The sequence below is a fragment of the Heterodontus francisci genome, chromosome 39 (assembly GCF_036365525.1).
Source record: "Heterodontus francisci isolate sHetFra1 chromosome 39, sHetFra1.hap1, whole genome shotgun sequence".
Classification (NCBI taxonomy): domain Eukaryota; kingdom Metazoa; phylum Chordata; class Chondrichthyes; order Heterodontiformes; family Heterodontidae; genus Heterodontus; species Heterodontus francisci.
In genome coordinates this window covers 10,497,059-10,512,273 of record NC_090409.1, presented here as the reverse complement: position 1 = coordinate 10,512,273, position 15,215 = coordinate 10,497,059, and positions in this window count along the sequence as shown.

The window sequence follows — 15,215 nt, the reverse complement described above, 5'->3', positions numbered from 1 at the left end:
ACAGAAACACACTGACACCAAGTAACAAAGACATACACTAACACCAAGTATTTTGACATACTCTGACACACAGGAACACAGACACACACTGACACCCAGTAACAAAGGCAGACACTGATACCAAGTCACAAAGACATACACTGATACCCAGTAACGCAGACACACACTGACACCCAGTAACAAAGACATACACTGATACCAAGTCACAAAGACATACACTGATACCCAGTAACACAGACACACACTGACACCAAGTCACAAAGACAGACACTGATACCCAGTAACAAAGACACACACTGATATCCAGTAACACAGACGCACACATACACCAAGTAACAAAAACATACACTTACACCAAGTAACACAGACATACACTGACACCAAGTCACAAAGACATACACTGACACCCAGTAACGAAGTCATCCACTGACAACAAGTCACAAACACATGCACTGACACCAAGTAACAAAGACATACACTGATACCCAGTATCACAGACACACACTTACACCAAGTAACAAAGACATACACTGACACCAAGTCACAAAGACACACACTGACACCCAGTAACAAAGACATACACTGACACCAAGTCACAAAGACATACACTGATACCCAGTAACAAAGAAACACACTGATACCCAGTAACACAGACGCACACTTACACCAAGTAACAAAGACATATACTTACACCAAATAACACAGACATACACTTACACCAAGTAACAAAGACATACACTAACACCCAGTAACGAAGACATCCACTGACAACAAGTCAGAAACACATGCACTGACACCAAGTAACAAAGACATACACTTACACAAAGTAACAAAGACATAAACTGACACCAAGTAACAAAGACATACACTGATACCCAGTATCACAGACACACACTTACACCAAGTAACAAAGACATACACTGACACCCAGTATCACAGACACACACTTACACCAAGTAACAAAGACATACACTGACACCAAGTCACAAAGACATACACTAATACCCAGGAACACAGACACACACTGACACCCAGTAACAAAGACAGACACTGATACCAAGTCACAAAGACATACACTGATACCCAGTAACGCAGACACACACTGACACCCAATAACAAAGACATACACTGATACCAAGTCACAAAGACATACACTGATACCCAGTAACACAGACACACACTGACACCCAGTAACAAAGACATACACTGATACCAAGTCACAAAGACATACACTGATACCCAGTAACACAGACACATACTGACACCAAGTAACAAAGACATACACTGACACCAAGTAACAAAGACTTACAATTACACCATGTAACAAAGACACACACTTACACCAAGTAACAAATACATACACTTACACCAAATAACACAGACATACACTTACACCAAGTAACAAAGACATACACTAACACCCAGTAACGAAGACATCCACTGACAACAAGTCACAAACACATGCACTGACACCAAGTAAGAAAGACATACACTTACACCAAGTAACAAAGACATACACTGATACCCAGTATCACAGACACACACTTACACCAAGTAACAAAGACATACACTGACACCCAGTATCACAGACACACACTTACACCAAGTAACAAAGGCATACAATGACACCAAGTCACAAAGACATACACTGATACCCAGGAACACAGACACACACTGACACCCAGTAACAAAGACAGACACTGATACCAAGTAACACAGACAAACACTGATACCCAGTAACGCAGACACACACTGACACCTAGTAACAAAGACATACACTGATACCAAGTCACAAAGACATACACTGATACCCAGGAACACAGACACACACTGACACCCAGTAACACAGAAACACACTGACACCAAGTAACAAAGACATAAACTAACACCAAGTATTGTGACATGCACTGACACCCATTAACAAAGACATACACTGACACCAAGTCACAAAGACAGATACTGATACCCAGTAACAAAGACACACACTGATACCCAGTAACACAGACGCACACTTACACCAAGTAACAAAGACATACACTTACACCAAGTAACACAGACATACACTTACACCAAGTAACAAAGACATACACTGACACCCAGTAACGAAGACATCCACTGACAACAAGTCACAAACACATGCACTGACACCAAGTAACAAAGACATACACTGACACCCAGTATCACAGACATACACTGACACCAAGTCACAAAGACATAAACTGACACCAAGTAACAAAGACATACACTGAAACCCAGTATCACAGACACACACTTACACCAAGTAACAAAGACATACACTGACACCCAGTATCACAGACGCACACTTACACCAAGTAACAAAGACATACACTGACACCAAGTCACAAAGACATACACTGATACCCAGGAACACAGACACACACTGACACCCAGTAACAAAGACAGACACTGATACCAAGTCACAAAGACATACACTGATACCCAGTAACGCTGACACACACTGACACCCAGAAACAAAGACATACAGTGATACCAAGTCACAAAGACATACACTGATACCCAGTAACACAGACACACACTGACACCAAGTAACAAAGACATACACTGACACCAAGTAACAAAGACTTACAATTACACCATGTAACAAAGACACACACTTACACCAAGTAACAAAGACATACACTGACAACAAGTCACAAAGACACACACTTACACCAAGTAACACAGACACACACTTACACCAAGTAACACACACTGATACACAGTAACAAAGACATACACTGATACCCAGTAACACAGAAAAACACTGACACCAAGTAACAAAGACATACACTAACACCAAGTATTTTGACATGCACTGATACCCAGTAACAAAGACATACACTGACACCAAGTCACAAAGACACACACTAACACCAAGTATTTTGACATACACTGACACCCAGGAACACAGACACACACTGACACCCAGTAACAAAGGCAGACACTGATACCAAGTCACAAAGACATACACTGATATCCAGTAACACAGACACACACAGACACCAAGTAACAAAGACATACACTTACACCAAGTAACACAGACATACACTTACACCAAGTCACAAAGACATACACTGACACCCAGTAACGAAGTCATCCACTGACAACAAGTCACAAACACATGCACTGACACCAAGTAACAAAGACATACACTGATACCCAGTATCACAGACACACACTTACACCAAGTAACAAAGACATACACTGACACCAAGTCACAAAGACACACACTGACACCCAGTAACAAAGACATACACTGACACCAAGTCACAAAGACATACAGTGATACCCAGTAACAAAGACACACACTGATACCCAGTAACACAGACGCACACTTACACCAAGTAACAAAGACATACACTTACACCAAATAACACAGACATACACTTACACCAAGTAACAAAGACATACACTAACACCCAGTAACGAAGACATCCACTGACAACAAGTCAGAAACACATGCACTGACACCAAGTTACAAAGACATACACTTACACAAAGTAACAAAGACATAAACTGACACCAAGTAACAAAGACATACACTGACACCCAGTATCACAGACACACACTTACACCAAGTAACAAAGACATACACTGACACCAAGTCACAAAGACATACACTAATACCCAGGAACACAGACACACACTGACACCCAGTAACAAAGACAGACACTGATACCAAGTCACAAAGACATACACTGATACCCAGTAACGCAGACACACACTGACACCCAATAACAAAGACATACACTGATACCAAGTCACAAAGACATACACTGATACCCAGTAACACAGACACACACTGACACCCAGTAACAAAGACATACACTGATACCAAGTCACAAAGACATACACTGATACCCAGTAACACAGACACACACTGACACCAGGTAACAAAGACATACACTGACACCAAGTAACAAAGACTTACAATTACACCATGTAACAAAGACACACACTTACACCAAGTAACAAATACATACACTTACACCAAATAACACAGACATACACTTACACCAAGTAACAAAGACATACACTAACACCCAGTAACGAAGACATCCACTGATACCAAGTCACAAAGACATACACTGATACCCAGTAACACAGACACACACTGACACCCAGTAACAAAGACATACACTGATACCAAGTCACAAAGACATACACTGATACCCAGTAACACAGACACACACTGACACCAAGTAACAAAGACATACACTGACACCAAGTAACAAAGACTTACAATTACACCATGTAACAAAGACACACACTTACACCCAGTAACAAAGACATACACTGATACCAAGTCACAAAGACATACACCGATACCCAGTAACACAGACACACACTGACACCAAGTAACAAAGACATACACTGACACCAAGTAACAAAGACTTACAATTACACCATGTAACAAAGACACACACTTACACCAAGTAACAAAGACATACACTGACACCAAGTCACAAAGACACACACTTACACCAAGTAACAAAGACATACACTGATATCCAGTAACACAGACACACACTTACACCAAGTAACAAAGACATACACTGACACCCAGTAACAAAGACATACAGTGACACCAAGTCACAAACACATACACTGACACCAAGTAACAAAGACATACACTGACACCAAGTCACGAAGACATACACTGATACCCAGGAACACAGACACACACTGACACCCAGTAACAAAGACAGACACAGATACCAAGTCACAAAGACATACACTGACACCCAGTAACAAAGACATACACTGATACCAAGTCACAAAGACATACACTGATACCCAGTAACACAGACACACACTGACACCCGGTAACAAAGACATACACTGATACCAAGTCACAAAGACATACACTGATACCCAGTAACACAGACACACACTGACACCAAGTAACAAAGACATACACTGACACCAAGTAACAAAGACTTACAATTACACCATGTAACAAAGACACACACTTACACCAAGTAACAAAGACATACACTGACACCAAGTCACAAAGACACAGACTTACACCAAGTAACAAAGACATACACTTACACCAAGTAACAAAGACATACACTGATACCCAGTAACACAGACACACACTTACACCAAGTAACAAAGACATACACTGCCACCCAGTAACAAAGACATACACTGACACCAAGTAACAAAGACATACACTGACACCCATTAACACAGATACACACTGGGCGGCACAGTGGCGCAGTGGTTAGCACTGCAGCCTCACAGCTCCAGGGACCCGGGTTCGATTCTGGGTAATGCCTGTGCGGAGTTTGCAAGTTCTCCCTGTGTCTGCGTGGGTTTCCTCCGGGTGCTCCGATTTCCTCCCACATCCCAAAGACTTGCAGGTTGGTAGGTTAATTGGCCATTATAAATTGCCCCTAGTATAGGTAGGTGGTAGGGAAATATATAGGGGCCGGTGGGGATGTTGTTGGAATATGGGATTCGTGTAGGATTAGTATAAATATTTGCTTGATGGTCGGCACAGACTCGGAGGGCCTGTTTCAGTGCTGTATCTCTAAACTAAACTAAATACTGACACCTAGTGTCACAGACACACACTGATACACAGTCACAAAGACATACACTGATACCCAGAAACACACTGACACCAAGTAACAAAGGCAGACACTGATACCAAGTATTTTGACATACACTGACACACAGGAACACAGACACACACTGACACCCAGTAACAAAGGCAGACACTGATACCAAGTCACAAAGACATACACTGATACCCAGTAACGCAGACACACACTGACACCCAGTAACAAAGACATACACTGATACCAAGTCACAAAGACATACACTGATACCCAGTAACACAGACACACACTGACACCAAGTCACAAAGACAGACACTGATACCCAGTAACAAAGACACACACTGATATCCAGTAACACAGACGCACACATACACCAAGTAACAAAAACATACACTTACACCAAGTAACACAGACATACACTGACACCAAGTCACAAAGACATACACTGACACCCAGTAACGAAGTCATCCACTGACAACAAGTCACAAACACATGCACTGACACCAAGTAACAAAGACATACACTGATACCCAGTATCACAGACACACACTTACACCAAGTAACAAAGACATACACTGACACCAAGTCACAAAGACACACACTGACACCTAGTAACAAAGACATACACTGACACCAAGTCACAAAGACATACACTGATACCCAGTAACAAAGACACACACTGATACCCAGTAACACAGACGCACATTTACACCAAGTAACAAAGACATACACTTACACCAAATAACACAGACATACACTTACACCAAGTAACAAAGACATACACTAACACCCAGTAACGAAGACATCCACTGACAACAAGTCAGAAACACATGCACTGACACCAAGTAACAAAGACATACACTTACACCAAGTAACAAAGACATAAACTGACACCAAGTAACAAAGACATACACTGATACCCAGTATCACAGACACACACTTACACCAAGTAACAAAGACATACACTGACACCCAGCATCACAGACACACACTTACACCAAGTAACAAGGACATACACTGACACCAAGTCACAAAGACATACACTAATACCCAGGAACACAGACACACACTGACACCCAGTAACAAAGACAGACACTGATACCAAGTCACAAAGACATACACTGATACCCAGTAACGCAGACACACACTGACACCCAATAACAAAGACATACACTGATACCAAGTCACAAAGACATACACTGATACCCAGTAACACAGACACACACTGACACCCAGTAACAAAGACAGACACTGATACCAAGTCACAAAGACAGACACTGATACCCAGTAACACAGACACACACTGACACCAAGTAACAAAGACATAAACTGACACCAAGTAACAAAGACATACACTTACACCAAATAACACAGACATACACTTACACCAAGTAACAAAGACATACACTAACACCCAGTAACGAAGACATCCACTGACAACAAGTCACAAACACATGCACTGACACCAAGTAACAAAGACATACACTTACACCAAGTAACAAAGACATAAACTGACACCAATTAACAAAGACATACACTGATACCCAGTATCACAGACACACACTTACACCAAGTAACAAAGACATACACTGACACCCAGTATCACAGACACACACTTACACCAAGTAACAAAGACATACACTGACACCAAGTCACAAAGACATACACTGATACCCAGGAACACAGACACACACTGACACCCAGTAACAAAGACAGACACTGATACCAAGTAACACAGACAAACACTGATACCCAGTAACGCAGACACACACTGACACCCAGTAACAAAGACATACACTGATACCCAGTAACACAGACACACACTGACACCCAGTAACAAAGACATACACTGATACCAAGTCACAAAGACATACACTGATACCAAGTAACACAGACACACACTGACACCAAGTAACAAAGACATACACTGACACCAAGTAACAAAGACTTACAATTACACCATGTAACAAAGACACACACTTACACCAAGTAACAAAGACATACACTGACACCAAGTCACAAAGACACACACTTACACCAAGTAACAAAGACATACACTGACACCAAGTAACAAAGACATACACTGACACCAAGTAACAAAGACTTACAATTACACCATGTAACAAAGACACACACTTACACCAAGTAACAAAGACATACACTGACACCAAGTAACAAAGACATACACTGACACCAAGTCACGAAGACACACACTGATACCCAGGAACACAGACACACACTGACACCCAGTAACAAAGACAGACACTGATACCAAGTCACAAAGACATACACTGATACCCAGTAACGCAGACACACACTGACACCCAGTAACAAAAACATACACTGATACCAAGTCACAAAGACATACACTGATACCCAGTAACACAGACACACACTGACACCCGGTAACAAAGACATACACTGATACCAAGTCACAAAGACATACACTGATACCCAGTAACACAGACACACACTGACACCAAGTAACAAAGACATACATTGACACCAAGTAACAAAGGCTTACAATTACACCATGTAACAAAGACACACACTTACACCAAGTAACAAAGACATACACTGACACCAAGTCACAAAGACAAACACTTACACCAAGTAACAAAGACATACACTAACACCCAGTAACGAAGACATCCACTGACAACAAGTCAGAAACACATGCACTGACACCAAGTAACAAAGACATACACTTACACAAAGTAACAAAGACATAAACTGACACCAAGTAACAAAGACATACACTGATACCCAGTATCACAGACACACACTTACACCAAGTAACAAAGACATACACTGACACCCAGTATCACAGACACACACTTACACCAAGTAACAAAGACATACACTGACACCAAGTCACAAAGACATACACTAATACCCAGGAACACAGACACACACTGACACCCAGTAACAAAGACAGACACTGATACCAAGTCACAAAGACATACACTGATACCCAGTAACGCAGACACACACTGACACCCAATAACAAAGACATACACTGATACCAAGTCACAAAGACATACACTGATACCCAGTAACACAGACACACACTGACACCCAGTAACAAAGACATACACTGATACCAAGTCACAAAGACATACACTGATACCCAGTAACACAGACACACACTGACACCAAGTAACAAAGACATACACTGACACCAAGTAACAAAGACTTACAATTACACCATGTAACAAAGACACACACTTACACCAAGTAACAAATACATACACTTACACCAAATAACACAGACATACACTTACACCAAGTAACAAAGACATACACTAACACCCAGTAACGAAGACATCCACTGACAACAAGTCACAAACACATGCACTGACACCAAGTAACAAAGACATACACTTACACCAAGTAACAAAGACATAAACTGACACCAAGTAACAAAGACATACACTGATACCCAGTATCACAGACACACACTTACACCAAGTAACAAAGACATACACTGACAACCAGTATCACAGACACACACTTACACCAAGTAACAAAGACATACACTGACACCAAGTCACAAAGACATACACTGATACCCAGGAACACAGACACACACTGACACCCAGTAAAAAAGACAGACACTGATACCAAGTAACACAGACAAACACTGATACCCAGTAACGCAGACACACACTGACACCCAGTAACAAAGACATACACTGATACCAAGTCACAAAGACATACACTGATACCCAGTAACACAGACACACACTGACACCCAGTAACAAAGACATACACTGATACCAAGTCACAAAGACATACACTGATACCCAGTAACACAGACACACACTGACACCCAGTAACAAAGACATACACTGATACCAAGTCACAAAGACATACACTGATACCCAGTAACACAGACACACACTGACACCAAGTAACAAAGACTTACAATTACACCATGTAACAAAGACACACACTTACACCAAGTAACAAAGACATACACTGACACCAAGTCACTAAGACACACACTTACACCAAGTAACAAAGACATACACTGACACCAAGTAACAAAGACATACACTGACACCAAGTAACAAAGACTTACAATTACACCATGTAACAAAGACACACACTTACACCAAGTAACAAAGACATACACTGACACCAAGTAACAAAGACATACACTGACACCAAGTCACGAAGACATACACTGATACCCAGGAACACAGACACACACTGACACCCAGTAACAAAGACAGACACTGATACCAAGTCACAAAGACATACACTGATACCCAGTAAAGCAGACACACACTGACACCCAGTAACAAAAACATACACTGATACCAAGTCACAAAGACAAACACTGATACCCAGTAACACAGACACACACTGACACCCGGTAACAAAGACATACACTGATACCAAGTCACAAAGACATACACTGATACCCAGTAACACAGACACACACTGACACCAAGTAACAAAGACATACATTGACACCAAGTAACAAAGGCTTACAATTACACCATGTAACAAAGACGCACACTTACACCAAGTAACAAAGACATACACTGACACCAAGTCACAAAGACACACACTTACACCAAGTAACAAAGACATACACTAACACCCAGTAACGAAGACATCCACTGACAACAATTCAGAAACACATGCACTGACACCAAGTAACAAAGACATACACTTACACAAAGTAACAAAGACATAAACTGACACCAAGTAACAAAGACATACACTGATACCCAGTATCACAGACACACACTTACACGAAGTAACAAAGACATACACTGACACCCAGTATCACAGACACACACTTACACCAAGTAACAAAGACATACACTGATACCCAGTAACACAGACACACACTGACACCAGGTAACAAAGACATACACTGACACCAAGTAACAAAGACTTACAATTACACCATGTAACAAAGACACACACTTACACCAAGTAACAAATACATACACTTACACCAAATAACACAGACATACACTTACACCAAGTAACAAAGACATACACTAACACCCAGTAACGAAGACATCCACTGATACCAAGTCACAAAGACATACACTGATACCCAGTAACACAGACACACACTGACACCCAGTAACAAAGACATACACTGATACCAAGTCACAAAGACATACACTGATACCCAGTAACACAGACATACACTGACACCAAGTAACAAAGACTTACAATTACACCATGTAACAAAGACACACACTAAAACCCAGTAACAAAGACATACACTGATACCAAGTCACAAAGACATACACTGATACCCAGTAACACAGACACACACTGACACCAAGTAACAAAGACATACACTGACACCAAGTAACAAAGACTTACAATTACACCATGTAACAAAGACACACACTTACACCAAGTAACAAAGACATACACTGACACCAAGTCACAAAGACACACACTTACACCAAGTAACAAAGACATACACTGATATCCAGTAACACAGACACACACTTACACCAAGTAACAAAGACATACACTGACACCCAGTAACAAAGACATACATTGACACCAAGTCACAAACACATACACTGACACCAAGTAACAAAGACATACACTGACACCAAGTCACGAAGACATACACTGATACCCAGGAACACAGACACACACTGACACCCAGTAACAAAGACAGACACTGATACCAAGTCACAAAGACATACACTGATACCCAGTAACGCAGACACACACTGACACCGAGTAACAAAGACATACACTGATACCAAGTCACAAAGACATACACTGATACCCAGTAACACAGACACACACTGACACCCGGTAACAAAGACATACACTGATACCAAGTCACAAAGACATACACTGATACCCAGTAACACAGACACACACTGACACCAAGTAACAAAGACATACACTGACACCAAGTAACAAAGACTTACAATTACACCATGTAACAAAGACACACACTTACACCAAGTAACAAAGACATACACTGACACCAAGTCACAAAGACACACACTTACACCAAGTAACAAAGACATACACTTACACCAAGTAACAAAGACATACACTGATACCCAGTAACACAGACACACACTTACACCAAGTAACAAAGACATACACTGACACCCAGTAACAAAGACATACACTGACACCAAGTAACAAAGACATACACTGACACCCATTAACACAGATACACACTGGGCGGCACAGTGGCGCAGTGGTTAGCACTGCAGTCTCACAGCTCCAGGGACCCGGGTTCGATTCTGGGTAATGACTGTGCGGAGTTTGCAAGTTCTCCCTGTGTCTGCGTGGGTTTCCTCCGGGTGCTCCGGTTTCCTCCCACATCCCAAAGACTTGCAGGTTGGTAGGTTAATTGGCCATTATAAATTGCCCCTAGTATAGGTAGGTGGTAGGGAAATATATAGGGGCCGGTGGGGATGTTGTTGGAATATGGGATTCGTGTAGGATTAGTATAAATATTTGCTTGATGGTCGGCACAGACTCGGTGGGCCGGAGGGCCTGTTTCAGTGCTGTATCTCTAAACTAAACTAAATACTGACACCTAGTGTCACAGACACACACTGACACCCAGTAACACACACTGATACACAGTCACAAAGACATACACTGATACCCAGAAACACACTGACACCAAGTAACAAAGACATACTCTAACACCAAGTATTTTGACATACACTGACACACAGGAACACAGACACACACTGACACCCAGTAACAAAGGCAGACACTGATACCAAGTCACAAAGACATACACTGACAGCCAGTAACGCAGACACACACTGACACCCAGTAACAAAGACATACACTGATACCAAGTCACAAAGACATACACTGATACCCAGTAACACAGACACACACTGACACCAAGTCACAAAGACAGACACTGATACCCAGTAACAAAGACACACACTGATATCCAGTAACACAGACGCACACATACACCAAGTAACAAAAACATACACTTACACCAAGTAACACAGACATACACTGACACCAAGTCACAAAGACATACACTGACACCCAGTAACGAAGTCATCCACTGACAACAAGTCACAAACACATGCACTGACACCAAGTAACAAAGACATACACTGACAACAAGTCACAAAGACACACACTGACACCCAGTAACAAAGACATACACTGACACCAAGTCACAAAGACATACACTGATACCCAGTAACAAAGACACACACTGATACCCAGTAACACAGACGCACACTTACACCAAGTAACAAAGACATACACTTACACCAATAACAAAGACATACACTAACACCCAGTAACGAAGACATCCACTGACAACAAGTCAGAAACACATGCACTGACACCAAGTAACAAAGACATACACTTACACAAAGTAACAAAGACATAAACTGACACCAAGTAACAAAGACATACACTGATACCCAGTATCACAGACACACACTTACACCAAGTAACAAAGACATACACTGACACCCAGTATCACAGACACACACTTACACCAAGTAACAAAGACATACACTGACACCAAGTCACAAAGACATACACTAATACCCAGGAACACAGACACACACTGACACCCAGTAACAAAGACAGACACTGATACCAAGTCACAAAGACATACACTGATACCCAGTAACGCAGACACACACTGACACCCAATAACAAAGACATACACTGATACCAAGTCACAAAGACATACACTGATACCCAGTAACACAGACACACACTGACACCCAGTAACAAAGACATACACTGATACCAAGTCACAAAGACATACACTGATACCCAGTAACACAGACACACACTGACACCAAGTAACAAAGACATACACTGACACCAAGTAACAAAGACTTACAATTACACCATGTAACAAAGACACACACTTACACCAAGTAACACATACATACACTTACACCAAATAACACAGACATACACTTACACCAAGTAACAAAGACATACACTAACACCCAGTAACGAAGACATCCACTGACAACAAGTCACAAACACATGCACTGACACCAAGTAACAAAGACATACTCTTACACCAAGTAACAAAGACATACACTGACACCCAGTATCACAGACACACACTTACACCAAGTAACAAAGACATACACTGACACCAAGTCACAAAGACATACTCTGATACCGAGGAACACAGACACACACTGACACCCAGTAACAAAGACAGACACTGACACCCAGTATCACAGACACACACTTACACCAAGTAACAAAGACAGACACTGATACCAAGTCACAAAGACATACACTGATACCCAGTAACGCAGACACACACTGACACCCAATAACAAAGACATACACAGATACCAAGTCACAAAGACATACACTGATACCCAGTAACACAGACACACACTGACACCCAGTAACAAAGACATACACTGATACCAAGTCACAAAGACATACACTGATACCCAGTAACACAGACACACACTGACACCAGGTAACAAAGACATACACTGACACCAAGTAACAAAGACTTACAATTACACCATGTAACAAAGACACACACTTACACCAAGTAACAAATACATACACTTACACCAAATAACACAGACATACACTTACACCAAGTAACAAAGACATACACTAACACCCAGTAACGAAGACATCCACTGATACCAAGTCACAAAGACATACACTGATACCCAGTAACACAGACACACACTGACACCCAGTAACAAAGACATACACTGATACCAAGTCACAAAGACATACACTGATACCCAGTAACACAGACACACACTGACACCAAGTAACAAAGACATACACTGACACCAAGGAACAAAGACTTACAATTACACCATGTAACAAAGACACACACTTACACCCAGTAACAAAGACATACACTGATACCAAGTCACAAAGACATACACTGATACCCAGTAACACAGACACACACTGACACCAAGTAACAAAGACATACACTGACACCAAGTAACAAAGACTTACAATTACACCATGTAACAAAGACACACACTTACACCAAGTAACAAAGACATACACCGACACCAAGTCACAAAGACACACACTTACACCAAGTAACAAAGACATACACTGACACCAAGTAACAAAGACATACACCGACACCAAGTCACAAAGACACACACTTACACAAAGTAACAAAGACATACACTGACACCAAGTAACACAGACACACACTGACACCAGGTAACAAAGACATACACTGACACCAAGTAACAAAGACTTACAATTACACCATGTAACAAAGACACACACTTACACCAAGTAACAAATACATACACTTACACCAAATAACACAGACATACACTTACACCAAGTAACAAAGACATACACTAACACCCAGTAACGAAGACATCCACTGATACCAAGTCACAAAGACATACACTGATACCCAGTAACACAGACACACACTGACACCCAGTAACAAAGACATACACTGATACCAAGTCACAAAGACATACACTGATACCCAGTAACACAGACACACACTGACACCAAGTAACAAAGACATACACTGACACCAAGGAACAAAGACTTACAATTACACCATGTAACAAAGACACACACTTACACCCAGTAACAAAGACATACACTGATACCAAGTCACAAAGACAT